Source organism: Acomys minous (assembly GCF_964271855.1).
Source record: "Acomys minous genome assembly, chromosome: 11".
NCBI classification, from domain to species: Eukaryota; Metazoa; Chordata; class Mammalia; order Rodentia; family Muridae; genus Acomys; species Acomys minous.
In genome coordinates, this window is record NC_140492.1 from 27,734,775 (window position 1) to 27,752,179 (window position 17,405).

Below are 17,405 nucleotides of genomic sequence, written 5' to 3' on the forward strand. Positions count from 1 at the left end.
CTGGTATAATGAGAACGGGAGTCAGCACTGCTCAATTCATTGCCCCTGCAGTGCTCAACTCCATAGGAGCCTAAACATAATGGACCAACATAATGGATGACTGAATTGGAAATAAAAATAAGCTATTTGTTTGAAATTTACCTCCCATTCATTATATACTTGCTTAGGAGGTCTCCCAAGTATCTGTAGGGGAGCTTTTTCTGGAAAAGTTATATAATCTATGTTTATGTGCTGAGAGTCAAAAACACATGTGATTAAAATAAGATTTTATTGCCTTGATTTATCTTTTTTTTTCTTTCTCTCCTTTGTATTTTCTGTTTTTTAAACACAGCCTTGAGGAAATTGACATGGAAATCTTGTCAAAAATACATCAATAACTCAAATCTTTATAAATACAGAGACGGCATATACATAATGAAAAAATTGATATGCCTTTCATGATGAGGTTTCAACAGTCCTTAGATAACTTTCATAAGATGGTCTTAGGAAAATGAGTGGTTTTTCTGTCCATACCATGTTCTCTGTCAAAATTGTAAACCCAATATTTAATGATTTAGAATTAAATATTATCAAAGTATATTTTCCATATCTGAAAGAGCTGTTATTTCAAACAAAAGTGCTATTATTGGTAGAAATAATTTTACTCTTATTCCCTGCGATTCATTGAATATATTATCATTTACAGTTAGGATTTTCATTTTTATTACCTGATGGCCAATTATCATGATGCCATCAAAGTGTAAGACGGATGACTCTCCATTAGATAATAAGAAAGCAATAAGCAGGTGTAATACGCTTGCTCTGAAGAGGGATGACCACTAAATTTATGATTTTTTCTTCACTTTTTATTTATGTATCAATGTTACCACAACTGTGAATGTTTTTGAAGTCTTGGAGTTATTCAAGATTTTATCATCATAATCTTTTTTAAACATTTTTTTATTTTTTACATATACATTTATATTAGCACACATATACACAATAAACTACCTATAGCAAGAAGAACCATGACACAATCAGAATATAAATGTTGCGTTCTTAGTGTTTTGGCTATTTGTATTTGACAGCCTTGAAGAAAGCATCTTTCCTATCTTGGTTCATCTAAAATTCTGAATATAAATCAATCTCCATCACATCCTATCATTATCAACTTAAAGGCGACTATTCAGGTAGAAAACTGTCTCTGTCATCTTCTCATTTTGAAAGCTACTAACATGCATTCCCAGCATACTCAGGTAATCAAGTTTATTCCTTCTCAAGTCTCTGATGGATATGAAGACAGGGTTGCTTAGTTTTACAATGAAGCTTAATTTATGTGTTAAAATGTCTTTAGGTCTAGATAGATGTGTTAAGTACAAAATTTCTGATTCTTAAATGAAAATTAAAAATGATACAAATATATTACATGAAGTCCTAACTGACTGTATTGGAAAAGAAGTAATACTATAGGTTTGTAACGTTCAGGATCTTTGGCAAGGTCTTAATAGGATCATTTTGGTAGAAAACTTCTTGTGTAAAATATGAAGACATCTAAACTATGAAGTATTGTGCTAAATTTAAAAGGAGAGAGAGAGAGAGAGAGAGAGAGAGAGAGAGAGAGAGAGAGAGAGAGGCTTTATAAATTTCTTAAATTTTGCCATTACTTTAAATAATGTACATTCTTGATAGAGATAATCTATAAATAACCCAGCAAAAACAGTTAAGGGGAAAGGGCTAGGTGAGGAAATTCTACTGCATCTAGTTCCTCAGAGTGAAATAGAATCTTCAGTTATTGCCATTTGCTCATGACATTAGTGACTTAAAATATGAAAGCCTCATGCATGTGGGGCACTCTTACTAGTAAACCCAAACAATTTATCAGTTTACATAACAATGATAGTAACTGCTAAAGAGAAACTCCTGATAGAATTGAAACACTGAAAACTCTCATAACTTGATTCCAAATCACAAAGCTCTCACAATGGCACCAAAGAAGACTGATAGCTGGAAATTGACATAATAAGACAAGTAATTCTGTTTCAACATTTATGAGCTTATATTCATAGTGATCTACTTTGGTGTTTATTACTGTTATGTTGTCTTCTTACATATGTTAAATAACCACAATAAAAGCTGTTAGTTAAGTGTATCATTTCTGAGGTTGGATTTCTGGTCAAGTATGGATGAAACATTAGTATTTAATGAGTTTAACACCCAAATATAGCATAATATAATACAATAAGAAATGGAATTTTTCTTTAATTTGCTGGCGTACATGTTGTTCTCTACTTCCAAAAAGGCTTATTCTTGGAATTAGAATAGAACTAAATACTAAAAGACATAATGAGATCATTATATTATACCCATAAAATGTGATTTGGTTTACATCATTTTCATCTATTTTTACCATTATTAATTATTATTATTATGGTTTTCCGAGACAGGGATTTTCGGTGAAGTTCCTTTGTTCTCCTTTTTCATCATGTCTCTCTACTTATAAATATTTTATTTTCATGAGAAAAAGGGATAGTAGTGTAAGGCAAATAAACTAATGTAGTGCTTGTAAACATGATTTTGTTTTGATTCCACGTGTGTGATGTGAAACAGACTTGTGTATGGGTGTGTAGTTTTTTTCCACTGAAAATAGATTCTGAGCAAACAGGTGATATTTCTGCATTGGAAGAGGAACCACATGGCCTTTGCCAATTGATAAACATCCTAGTATGGACTCTGAATATATATATATATATGTATGTATGTATATATACACACACACACAAAACAAGAAAACAAGAGGCAGGGCTTTATGGTCTCATCTGACCATCATTCCACTTTAAGAAGCTCCTAGAGAGAACCACTGCAGGAAACACTTCGAGGCTCTGGGCTCTGGCTGCTGCTCCTGGTTCCAGTGGCTAAGGTTGTAGTCACCTTCCCTAAATTGCTGTTTTGCTGTTTAACTGATTTATGGGAATCCTGCAGACTATGCCTGTGGGATGGCTCCAAGGAACTGAGTCTAAAAAAGGGGTCTATTTCTTCTGTTCCCATTAGCCTCTTTTCTATCCTATTTAGGGTAGGTGGGTTGGAAGGGAGGTATAAGGATTAAATAACCTCAAATAAAGTAAGTTTGAAAAAGTTCAAAGCCTGCAAACTGACTTACAGATAACTTCTCCAGTGAAGTTTCTGTTGCTTTGATAAAATGCCCTGACAGAAATAAACCCAAGGGAGAAAGCAGTTATTTTAACATAAAATTGCAAGTTGTGGTACATCATTGCTATAAAACCAAAGCAGCAGGAATTTTAATCTGATAGTCACATCACAGCCATTGAAAATGTCACAGCCACCAGCTACTCAACACACTTTCTTTGCTTGTGCAGATTAGGATCCACATATCTGGAAGCTACTGGTCATGGTGGCCTGAATCTACCCAATTCAACTAACTTAATGAAGAAAAATTGTCCACAAACAGGGCCACATGCAAAATAGATGTAGCAATTTCCTATTACTGACACTTCCTTCCTGATTAATTCCAGGTTATGCCATTTGTCATCTAAAACAATCACAATAATTAAGATTAAAATTCCTTAAGAATATATTTGAAGACTATTTTATTCCTCTTATAAGGAATTTGTAAGATTTATACTAATTTTCTAGGAAATTTTCATCATTATTTCCTACTGTATAGAAATTTTCTAAGAATGAAAATTTTATAACTTTAGTATTAGTGAGTAATTTTAAATAGCATTATACTTATATTTTAAAATGCAGTAAGCTTATAGATATATACATTGGAGGTCCTATTTCATGAGAATGATGTTAATTGTGAATGGTTTCAAAGATGGTACTTTCCTGAGAATCATAACAGTGAACACTATGGCAAGATAGTCCTAAATGTATAGTAGTGATACTTATGTCTTGGCAGTAAAGAGAGTCTTTTATTGTAATTAAGACAAAATAACTAGAAGGAAATTGTGCAATATGCTGTTATCATAGCGAACTATCTTAGACTAGTGATGTCAATGATCATAGAACACAAATTACAACTGCCACTCTTAAAATCCAGGATAAATTATAATTATAGTATAAGCACTCATAGTTTGCCCACAAATAAGTGTGGCTCTCATCTCACATGAAAGAAGTTTTTTTCCAGCATGTAGAAAAGATTATAAACTAATTAACTTGGGGTTGCTCAGCTCAAGTTGACATATCTATAGCACAATATTTATAGCCAAACCTCAACGAACATCACAGAAGAGATACAGAAACATTCTTAAGAGACACAAGACATACTGTATTCTACATATGACAGAAAAACTACATCTATGAAATCTTAATATTATGGCTTCCTCAAAAAAGTCTGAACATTTCCAACACAATTTGACATTCCAGTGTGGTTGAGGTAATCTCAAGGGTCTGTTGACCGCGCTGAGGAGTATAAATAATTAAAGATTGCTGAGAAGTAGAGAATTGGTCTTCCATAGGGATGATCTCCCTCATCAGTTACAAAATACAAAGTTGTACGTATTTACCAATAACCCCTCCCCTCAAGGGTCAAACATGTATGTTGAAGATGAAAGAGAAAGACTGTGAGGGACCCAAGGGCACAATGTCATCAATATACAGTGAGTGTGATACACATGAACTTATAGAGACTATATTAACATGTACAAGCCCTGAACAAGTACAAACCACACAAAGTTCCATCACTGATCACAGAAGAGCACACAAAGTCACACTTCAAATCAAGAAGTAATTTGTCACTGATACCTGTTGGGAAAGACAAAATCAATTTTGTTCAATGGAGTGTCCATCTATCAACTGCACTCCAGGGAGGGCTCCAGGCTCAGGAATCCTTGGCAAAAATAAAAGAGATTTTGTGTGTGGATATCTTTAATTTTTTTATTTGTTATTGTTTTTATTGTTTTTAAATTTGTTATAATTTTCAATTTTCATTAGTTTTGGTTTTTGAAAGAGAAAGAGAGTGAGTTACAGAGAAAGAGAAGGAGAGAGAGATAATGTGAAGTTAAGTGGATATTAAGTAAGGTGAGGAGGATAAGGGAGGAGTTAGGAAAGGACAACTACCATCCCATATATTGAGTAAAAAAAATATACAAAAATTATTACCTAAAAATACTTAATTCTAAAGAGTAGTATTTTCATGAAACATACTAAGAAGTATAGGCATTAATTAAAGCACACATGCTATTTGAAAACGATAATTATTTTTATATTTCTAAAGAAAATGTCTACCATATGAATATCAAATGTGAATTTATGAATAATCCACAAATTCAATTTGGGTTGGTGACTCTATTTCCTGTGGAGATGGTGAACTGGCAAATATGGATTGTTCCTGCCATTATAATTAACTCTATAGAACCTATAGAAAAGAAGACTTTTCATGAACCTAAGAGTTATGAATAACAGGAAATTATATGTAAATATTATGCATCTTTTACATGGTATAAATAGATTCCTATGTCTTAGTTTCCAAAGATGTACTGAAGGAAAGTAATGAAAGGGAGGTTATATTCTATGAGAGATTTAATTTCTGCTCTTAAAAATAATCATTTCTCCATTTCTTTTTAAAATGTAAATAATAGATGGGACTAGAAATGATTATAATGAGTTAACCCAGAAGCAGAAAGATTCACATGGTATACACTCACTTATAATTGGGCACTGGCCCAAAAGGCATGTCCCATGAAAGTCTTCACTGACCAGGAGATTGGGATAGATGTGAGGACATGCTTTTGAGACTCTAGGTAAGAGAAATATAGGAGATGGGGAAATAGAAGGACCCAGAGGTTTCTAGAAACCCATAAGAAGAACATCGTGATGGGTGGATCAGGGCCCACGGGGCTTTGCTCAAACTATTGCAGTAACCGAGGGACAATACAAGTAGTAAAAATCGAACCCCTACTCTGATCTACCCAATGGACAGGACATTTTCCACAGTTATTTGGAGAGCAGAGACTGATTCTGATATGAACTCTAATGCCCATATTTTACCACCTCCTCTTTGTGGGGAGGCCTGATGGCACTCAAAGAAAGAATAAGCAGGCTACCAAGATGAGACTTTATAGCCTATGTCCATATAGTGGTGGAGGAGGTCCTCCTTGGTCTTAGACTTAGGGGAGGGGATTAGGGTGAAAGCAGGAGGGAGGGAGGACAAGAGGATACAAGTGATGGGATAACAATTGAGTTGTAATCTGAATAAATTAATAAAATTAAAATAAAAAATAAAAAGTAATAAAATGTAAATAAATTGCAGTCAGTTATCCATATGCATAACAATTTATATAATACTCATATAATGAATGCTCTAGCCTTCCTGGGTAAATACTTTATAAAATTATGTATGGGCAATCACTTACCCACTATCTCGCTAAAGAAAATTTATAAGATTTTAATAAATGTAACTAGTAAGAATATCCTTATTCTAGGTATATATGCCTCAAAATGTTCAAGTGAAAAATTTGCATTAGTGGACTTTTGAAATTATAGTGACTATACAATGTAATGATACATTTGGAGTTTCTACAGTATATTCAATCCAGGTCTATATACAGGAAGATGGAGTATATTTTATAAAGATGAATAAATACACTCTAACATTGAAATGGAGGATTGGAAGATGAATGGAGTCACAAGAAAGAAATTAAACTGTGCTACTGTAAGACCCCCGGCACGGTGGTCTTAACGTGGAGACCCCCACCAAGAACCAGCGAGACCAAGGTTTCGGTTGCAACACGCAAGAGGCTTTATTGTAGAGGGACGGGTACCCGGGCGTCTCAGTCTCCGGAGAGGCTAGCGCGCTGAGCGAGTCTTTCGGGGGCCTTTTATAGGGATTTTAGCGGGAAGCGCGGGTACAGAAGCGAGAAGCATAGTTACAGGACTCTGATTGGTAAATTTAAATGAGGCAAGGTTATGGCCCGGTCATTAGATGGGCTCTGGGAACAGGGGAGTTCACCCATTCTCTGGGCCAGGTGGTCGTCCATAAATATCTTGTTTGACAAGGACAAACTGTTTCTGTTATCTCAGCACGCTTTTATCTTTCTCCTCTGGGCCCCAGGCCTCATCTTATCCTGGGAACCTATTATTCTAGTCTTGCCTTGCAAGATAGCGTTACTGCTGCTATGCTTGCTATGGCGGGTGTACAGGGGAGGGGGTCTTACACTACAAAAAGATAGGCTTCTGGGAGGATTTGGGGCGGCTCAGCTGAGACTACTAGCAGCAGTGAATATGGACTGAAGTGGTGACCCCTATAGCCAGGCAGCACTTCCAATGGAGGGAGAGTGATGCCAATCCACCCATGAAACTTTTAACTCAAAATTTACCCTGCCTACAAGATGGGCAGAGATAAAGATGTAACAAAGTTTGGGTAATGGCCAAACAATGAGTGGCTGGCCCAACTTTATACCTACTTTATGGGAGAGAGTCAACTCTTGTCACTGTTAATGTGTCAGGTCCCAGCCCGCTGGAAAAATCGAATCAGGGTTCACCTGAAAGAGGGAGTCAGGTTTGAAAGTAGGATACTAGAAATAATGAATCAAGTCAGGAAATTTCTGATCAAGATTCCGTTTAACGCAGACGAGTAAGACTTTATATAGTAAGGTCAATAGGATCTATTCTGATTCCCCTGTCTCTCGTTCTCAAGGCAAGAAGAACACAATAGCCTGAATAGCTCTCTGTAAGAACTTCCTTTACCCTCCAGGTATTTCTCAGTAAGGACTTCCCTACTGCTTTCAAAGGTAAAAGTCCAAGGATGGCCTGGAATACAAAGACCTCCTCCCACAGAGCTCAGCAGCTGGAACCTCCTTGTGGAGATGGTTTCAAATGTGCCAAACCAGCCACTGGGCAGGGCATCCTTGTTTCTTCTACAGACAGAATTTGCCTAAAGATGGGCAGGCTTGGATGCGGACACAGTTGACAGCCAAACTCTTCCAAGACAAAGTAAGTAAGTCCTCAATTGTTCCTGCCTCACAAATATGTCTGTCAGATATATTGGGCCAGAAGGATGAAGATGATGCTCCAATGTTGTAAGCAGTTTTGGGTTACTGTTCAGGCAGTAAATTGTCTATGTCATTTTTTTTTTCTCATTTTGAAAGGAAAAGTCTTAATCAGCTCTAAAAAAAGATAGAAAACACTGAGGATATACTCAAAGTATAGAATAAAATATGACAAAGCACACAGGGAAATATAAAAAGGAAAGCAGAAGAAATCTCACCAAGTAAACAACTGAATTTTCTCTAAAAAGATCTAATATCAGGAAATATGTTGACAGAATTAAAATCATGTTTTTCAGAATAAAACAGTTATTAAAATGCACAACACAAGGTGTTAAAACAGAAAGTTAAAGAGAATTTAAAAGTATATGCTAAGATATAATATAGATTAATATATCTTGATATAATCTTTTGATATTTCAGGAAACAATGCAGTTAAGTCAAGGCCATAAAAATCTTCAGTGATAACAGAACCCTACCAAATACTCTTAAATCTGCCATAAAAATAATGTCTTTTAATTATGAGCAGAATTATTTAAATAAAAGCACCGAATTTCATTCCCTCAAACTATGATATATTGAGTTGACTGTAATTGTAACATTCTGTAGAGCCTGAAGGGTATAAACATATGTTCCAAGAATGCCAACTCTAAAACACTCTTCTGAAAACAATTGGAATAATCATAGAAACAGATTTTTCAGTATAAACAAGAAACACCCTAATAAAAGAATATTTACTAACCTGAGAATACAGACAGCCTACTACCAGAAAATGTACAATAATTTATATATGGAATATGTTTATATTTTAAATGGTGTCTCTAATAAGCATTTAAATTTCAGTTTCAACTGACAGAGAAGGCAGAGAATAGCTAGAAAAGCTAAATTATATCTTCATTTATTTATTTTACTGAAAATAGATTTTTCTCTCATATATTATAACTTTACCATAGTTTTCCTGACATCTTAAAGGAGAAGTCAACCTGTAACAAGAAGCTTGCACAAAGTAGAGACATGAACAACAATCTACTTGTCCATGATTTTCCCAATACAGAATCCCAACTTAAATGCAAGAAAAATTAGAGCATTCCCAACACTAAAAGGCCACTACAAAGGATAAAAAGGACCTCAATCTTTTCTCCTATTACTTACAATTTTTATTATATATTGCCATTTTATTAATTATTACTGCTTGCCTTTTCACCCTCAGAAATTATAAGAATATCTACCAAAAAACAAAACAAATAAAGAGAAGTAGATACCCTCAAAGATGAGAAGGTTATTGCAAGCTGAGACAAAAATGGCTGTTGTCAGACCTTTTATTTTCACCGAAATATTGTACATAGATACTATAAATCATTTTCTGTCCTTCTCCACTCTTTAACTTCTCAAATGTCTCCTAAAACACACCATTTTAAATTCAGGACCTTCTTTACTTATTTATCATTAATATATAAGTGTGTGTGTGTGTGTGTGTGTGAGAGAGAGAGAGAGAGAGAGAGAGAGAGAGAGAGAGAGAGAGTGTCAGACAGACAGACAGACAAATAGACAAATAGACAGACAGACAGAGACAGAGCTACAGAGACAGAGCTACAGAGACAGAGAGACAGAGTCAGAGACAGAGAAACAGAGACAGTGACAGGGAGAGCAACAGAAAGAGAAAAAGAGAGTGTATATTCATATATATTTTGATAATACTTTCTGAGTCTCTCTCATATATGTATTTACGTATGACATCTTGGGATTGAACAACATATCAGGGGTTCTGTCATAATTCACAAACTCACTAGCCATAAGACATTAGGCTACATTTACAGTATTAGGCAAAAATTCTCTCATAGAGAAATCTATTAAGAGAATTATTGGTTTGCTGGAGTTATATGTGCTACTATTACATTCTTGTAAATATCTTATACTCTTGGTCATTTTTGTGATTTTTTTTTCTTTTTTGCGTTTGAGATGGATAGAACTCTAGATTGCTTTTCTTCCTTGGCAGCTTGAACATCATCAAAAGATTCTATGAAACTTCGTCACCAGGAAGGTTGTTTCCTAGGGAGTTCTAGCTCAAATCCTCCAGATCTCTATCAGAAGTGTGTTATATCTTTAGCAATAGATCAATATAAAAGGTCCAAACCTAAATATATAAAACTATGACAGATTGATATTTCACAAGACTACTGAAAATCTACAGGGAGAAAAACAATTGAACAAAACAAATGAAGGAACAAACAAAAATCCCAGTATCTCAAAGAAATGATGCTGCAATAATTGGGTGTTCACTTAAAAAATAATGAATATAAATCAATATTTCTTCCCAGAACATAAATCAACTCCAAATAGATGAAAGGTATAAACGTGAATTCTGAAACATTGAAACTTTTAGATGAAAACAAGACCAGTAGCCTACACAAGAAAGGAATTGTTTTTTTTTTTTCAGAAAAGCATTCCTTTTGGGATGCAAATAAGGCCAACAATTGGCAATGGACTACATAAGACTTAAAAGATTCTGTACAGCAAATCAAACAACAAATTGAGTGACGAGTAGTCCCACAAAGTGAAAGGCATGTGTCTACATATCAAGAAACCAAATGACAATAATTCAACTAGGGATTTTACCAGAGATCCTCAAAGAATTAAGACAGAAATTGCATAGATCTGGGAGTGATGTTTCACATTTATTCCCTGTACCATGAACGCAGTGACAGGTGGTTCTTTGTGAGTGAGTTCAAGGCCAGATCAGCCTGGTCAATATAGTGAGTTCCAGGATGGCCAGAATTAGAGACCTTACCTCAAACAAAACAAAATAAAAAGTTTAAAGAGTGTTTAATATCTTTAACACTTACAGAAATACTGATTAAAACCTATTTTATGATTTTATTTTATACTAATCAAAGATAAGTATAAAATAGCTTAGCTAAAGATAAAGCTAAGCTAAGGTAGCTTAGCTAAGATAAAAAATTAACTGAATGCAAATGTTGGAAAGGATGCATAAAAAAGGGGCACCCTATGTTTGCAAACTGGTATAACCTGTGTGGAAATAAATGTGAGGATTCTCAGAAAGCTAGGAGTAAATTTGTCACAGGACTCATTTTCTCTAAATGTGTAGCAACCATTAGAAGATAAAAGGATTGTGGAGATTATGGAAAACATGACAGCAGCAAAATAAAATTATACAACTTAATGAATTATCTATGTAGAAATAAATTTATGAAATCACTTGAGTAACTGCAATGATAAAAAGTTAATGATTAAGTAAGGTTTTTAAAAGATATGGTGCATAGTAGGTATGACTAGTCAAAAACGAAATATAACAAATAATTCTGATAAAAGAGAAAGTAATGAATATAAATCATATACACTGATTAGAAGGCAAATAATGGAAACCTTGCCCATTAATTATGTTACTAGTGTATTGCCCAGTAATCCAGCACTGGGTATATATTTAAAGCAAATAAAATAATCATGAAGCATAATTATATACCATCCCTTATTTACTACAGGGCAAACTATTTATTGTAGTTGAATATGAACACAATATAAATGTTGATTAAAAGATAATAAAATTGTCATTCATGTACAAACAATCTCTACTCACCAAGAAATAAAATAACTATAGATCTTTAAGTTGAGATAATTGTTACACAGAAAAGAATTATAGAAATTATTAATAAGGCTTATCAAAATTACAGAATTATAAAGAGACCTTGTATTAAAATAGGACTATAAAGATGAGAAAGAAAAAATAAAGAGGCCATTAAAATATATTAAATTAAATGTGGCTGATATTTTGGAGAAAGAAGACATCACACATTGAATAAGAACAGAGTTATTCAGTGAAACAAAGAGCAGTGAATTTTAAAGGCATTCATTTGGTCTCTAGTAATGACAATAAAAACTAAGTAGGTGAATGTCATGACTTCAAATTTTACACTTTCTACACAGAAAAGAAATAAATAATAGGTGCAGAGAAAACACAGTGTGAGAGAAACTATTCACTATCCATGCAGCTGGCAAGGTATAATTATATAGGAAACAATGAATCAAACAATTCAATAGAAAGACAATTAATAACTCAATTTAGATAAAAGTGTAAGCAGACTGAAGAGATATATATTTCTAAAAAGCACATTAAAAGGACCAGCAGTTGTAGTTGCAAGCCAAAATATTTTGCAACATTTATTAATAAAGAATGAAATGAAAATTATATTGGGATATTACATCACACTTCTCTGCAAGTTTGGCATCAAAAATAACAATGATATCATGTGCTCAGAGGATATAGAGAAAACAAAATACCATCTCCTGTGGATCCTAATGAAAATTAGAATAGATTCTCTGGAAAACAGTGTGAAGGATCTATGAAGCAGGGCTAAAAATAAAACTTACATAAAATTCATCTATCGCTTTCCTGGGCACATACCCAAAGAACTTGAAATCACTATACTGTGAAGATAATTGCACTTCTATCTAAAATCATTTTAGTTTTATTCACCACTGCAATGATGCAGAATCAACAGGAATGTCCATCAATGTAGGATAGTGTAAATGTTACACATACACATAATTAAGTATTACTTAATCTTTAAAGATGAAAATATTTTAATTTTAAGAAATATGTTGATAGGAATAAATGGCATGACAAAACAAACACAGTGCTTATCTAATGTTAAATAGTTGAACTTGTAGGAGTAGAAAGTAAAATGACCTTTCTCAAAGTAGGAGTGAAGAAACAAAGAATATTTATCAATAGAAAAAAATTCAGTTAGTTGCAAAAAAAAAAACTAAACTAAAACAAACAAACAACAACAACCAATTCTCTCACTCAACATAGGCTTTCAATATAAAAAAGAATTAAAAAGGAATTTCAACTATCTCAATGTATTTTCACATGCTGTGCATCTCAGTTCTTGATTATATAGAGTGCAAAAAACTAAATATATTCCAAAGAAGAGGCATTAGTATTGACCATTGCTGTTAGTTGGATACATTGAGTGTTTAGAATTATCTAAATTTAAAATAAGATTCAATTTAATGAAAAATATTTAACTTATTTATTTGTTTGTTTGTTTGGTTTGTTATATAGCATTAGAAAACAGGCAGCATTCTAAGAAATAATGATAAAATATAAGATGTATCATGATAAAAATAGAAATGGACAAATTGATGTTGGACAATGCAAGCCAATAGAAAGAAAGAACCTAGGAGAAGGCATAAGAATCAGAGACCTACTTGTTCACATGCTCAGGAATTCCATAAAAGCATTAAACATGAAGCAATAATATATTCACAGAGTATGGAATGCCACCATGTGCAGGCCCTGTGCATGCTACTTCATATTTGTTCCTATGTGTTGAAGGAAATAATTTTAAATGTAAATATTTATGTCAATATTTTTTCTCAATGACCAAAACTAAACAATGAAAGTGGAAAGAAATAATTTGAGGATATTTTCCAGCTGAGATATTTTGAAATTTTGTAAAATGTTTCTACTAATATGCACCTTTTCTGAAAATATAAGGAAGAAATCTCTTTAATGTTAAAATCATGCAGAATATCAATTGTAAAGATGGAAATAGATGAACTAAGAGATGTACTTCTGTCATCATTAGTCACAGAGTTCTAAATATTAAAGTGTGTAACTAAATCCAGTTATATACTTAAATAGTACTTTGTGATCAAATAAATTAGCAGGGTAGTGAGAATAAAATCACATTATTTACATAACAAGAAAATTTAATTTTTGATGGTATTAAATCTCAGTTTACAGTTTATAATTCCTTGGCAAATATAGAAACAGAATAAAACCCTTAAGGCTTGCAGGACAATCCTATTTCTTCATGGATGTTTACTCTACAGAGAACTTATGTGTGAAAAACATAGCTATTAGGACAACATTCACTTTCCATTTTTTTGTGTACATTCGAATCATGTATTGCGGAGGACATCCTATTGGGACTCTAGATGAGAGAAGCATGGGAGAATGGCAAAGTTGAAGGATCCAGAGAGACCTAGAAACCTACAAGAAGAACATTATGATAGGCAGATTTGGGCGCAGGGGTCCCGCTCAGACTAAGATACCAGCCAAGGACAATACAGGCCATAAACTTCAAACCCCTACCCATACCTAGCCAATGGACAGAACATTTTCCACAGTTGAGTGGAGAGTGGGGTCTGACTTTCAAATGTACTCTGGTGTCCCATATTTGACCACGTCCTCTGGATGAGGAAACCTGGTGGCACTCAGAGGAAGGATATCAGGTTACCAAGAAGAGACTTGATACCCGATGAGCATATAAAGGGAAAGGAAGTCCCCCTCAGTCACAGTCATAGGAGAGAGGAGTAAGGGAAAATGTGAGGGAGAGAGGAATGGGAAGATACAAGGGATGGGATAACCATTGAGATATAATATGAATAAATTAATAAAATAAAATAAAAAATAGAACATATTAAAAGAGTAAACTCAATTTCTATTTAGTATATACAAAATAAAATGTCTTTCATTGTTCAACATTTTGAGGAATACAATATAAGACTCAGAATAACCTGGGAAGTATTTCGTAAAGAAGAATACCACATTTCAGTAGAAAATGTTTGACGTTCGTGAACTCTACTAATAATGTCAGTTACAATTTTCTCATATGCTGTGGGTAAGGTCACGCTTTGTTTTTAGTTAAAGTTAATAAAAGCAATTTATCTATCAGTGTTCTTCAAGGGCCAGAAGTAATTCTGTAGAATTGATATGCACAATTTTCTGAAACTTGCCTCCTTCCAGAGTTATAGTTTCAGTTTTCTTATCCATTTAAAAGTGAAGTAGACCCATTTGTCCTCAGTTATGATCTTTACCAAGTAGTCAGTCAATTTTCATCTTTTCTTTGAAATAGTTGCATTTAATGTATACTTGTCTTAAGAGTATCACTCTTTTAATAATTTTATTACATTTTGTGTCTTAGGGAACTACATAGAAAAGGAGGCAAAGAGATTGTATCAGCTAGAGGTAATAGAATATGCCAAGGAAACAGTGTTCTCCAGACACTGTAAGTCTGATGCACACCCAGAGCCTACACAAATTCAAGCCAGATGGGCTTCCTGCACTAAGATTGGCATGTGGGCACAGATCCTGCCTCTATCCAAGAAGCTACTTAACAATTGGTGACTCTTACAAAGAAAAAGAAAAGTATTCTGCTCACACTTACTCTCACTGGGCACACTAATCATGCCTCAGGTTATGTCTCATGCCTAGGGGTAGAGGGTCAAACACCCCTAAATGTTTCATTTGTAGCTATTGTATAATATATATTCACACACATATATGTACAACATTGTTTGTGTTATTGGTTGTTGGCTTATATATTTTGCTTATGTATAATTGAAGCATGTTTTGGTAATTTGTTTTGGGGGTTTTGGTGTATGCACATGTGAGTGTATGTGTGTGTGTGTGTGTGTGTGTGTGTGTGAGAGAGAGAGAGAGAGAGAGAGAAAGAGAGAGAGAGAGAGAGAGAGAGAGAGAGAGAGAGAGAGAGAGAGAGAGAGAGAATATTGTTTGTTTTTAAAAAGAGAAAAGGAAAAAGGGAAGAAAGATCAGGAGGATATGGTAAGAAATATAAGAAGGGGAAAAGATTGTTAGCAACATGTTTCACACACAAAAATTATTTTCAATAAATAAAGGTGTATTTATCTGGCTGTGGTTGAGCCTGCCTTTAATCCCAGCACTCAAGAAGGCAGAGGCATGCAGATTGCTGTGAGTTTGAGTTCAGCCTGGGTTACAAAATGAGTCTAGGACAGTCAAGGCTACATAGAAAAACCCTCTCCCTAAACAAACATACAAACAAATGAAAATAAAAAATGTGTTTGTGTCAACATTATCACTTCAGTGTTTCTAAATCCCTTTAAAATAAGATCCTAAGCTTTTTCATTTCTCTCTATTTCTGTCTCCTTCATGTTAGTATAGTAACTATTTACTAAGCCAGTATCTTCTATTAATTTCAAATATTCCCTAATTAGTCTGCCATTTGTTCTATTATTCCACACTGTGTTTAATTGCCAGATCATTCCAGAAAGATTTTGTTAAGAAATCTTTTACAAAATAAATAAAGAAAAATTATTGTGAAGGCATTTGGCTTATCTATCTTTTTTTTTTTTTTTTTTTTTTGATGTTGAAATTCTACATCCAACATGGCTGTGTTACCTACTGGATTTTATTTTTAATAATGTGTTTCTGAAAGTAATCCCAGAACCTTGATCTCAGATAATCACATAGATAATTAGCACACAATGGATGAAGATTTGCTCAGAATGGTGCCAAGGCAGACAAGATGCAACACTTCTGGATTTTTGCCTGAGACTTGGACAAAGGTCAATACCTTTGGTTCCAGGTTCCAAAGCTCAATTATTCTCTGGATCAAAACTGAAAGAAAATTTATTAAAGTGAATAAAATTAAATCAATCATTGTGCATGCTTTAAAGATAGCATGTTTCAAATGTGGTTGTATAGTTAAATGACATTAAACATATTAGCTCAAAATTGTTAAAGTCTAGAACTTAGGATAGACTCAGTGTTAGAATACTCCTTGAACACATTATGTGCCATCACAAGTTTTCCCATCACAGAAAAACTAACAAACAATCTCAAATAAAACTTGGCATGAAACCAATGTGATAGTGTAGGAGAAAGAAACTATTTTTTAAAAAAGCTGTTTAAGTTTTTGTTAGGACTGTGTAACCCATTTCCTATTTTGTTTCTTATTAGCGCATATGATGACCCAGATTTGCACCATTTTAGGAAACCTTGTTAAAACTATGTCCCATTGTATAAGCTCCTAATTAGTGATGCAGTAGGATGATCAGTCAAATGCATCAAAGTTAAGAAAGGATCTTCCTTATTAATATAAACTAGGTTTTGTTATAAAGTTAAATATAACAGTTTAGAGGTAATAAAATATAAGGAGCAGTTTGAAGCAAAAATAGAAAAAGAACCATATTTCCCCGATTGCAAAGAACAACATACTGAGAATTTTATAACATCAAGCAACAACACTTGTTATCATGGATTTCTTTGTTATCATAGGTTAGAGGTCAAACATCTTTTAGCTTAGTTATGGACATAGGTCAACAAGTTTCTGGAAAGTATACTCACCCACTGAAGGAACTAGACAACTCAAGATTACATCTTTAACAACAGTAAACTATACATATTAATGGATTTGATGTGAAATTTCATTTATGCATATAATGAAAAATGTTAAATAGTTGGTAGTTTTCCTTATCTAAGACAAGTTGTCTATGCATGTCCCACACAAATGGATTCTTAAAAATTTTACTGAGGTAGAAGTACCTTAAATTTTGTTTGATTTATTTCCCATCGTATGATGCACAGGTATGTTACTAACCAGTTCAAAGTGCCTTCTTTCTCCTTGGTCCAAT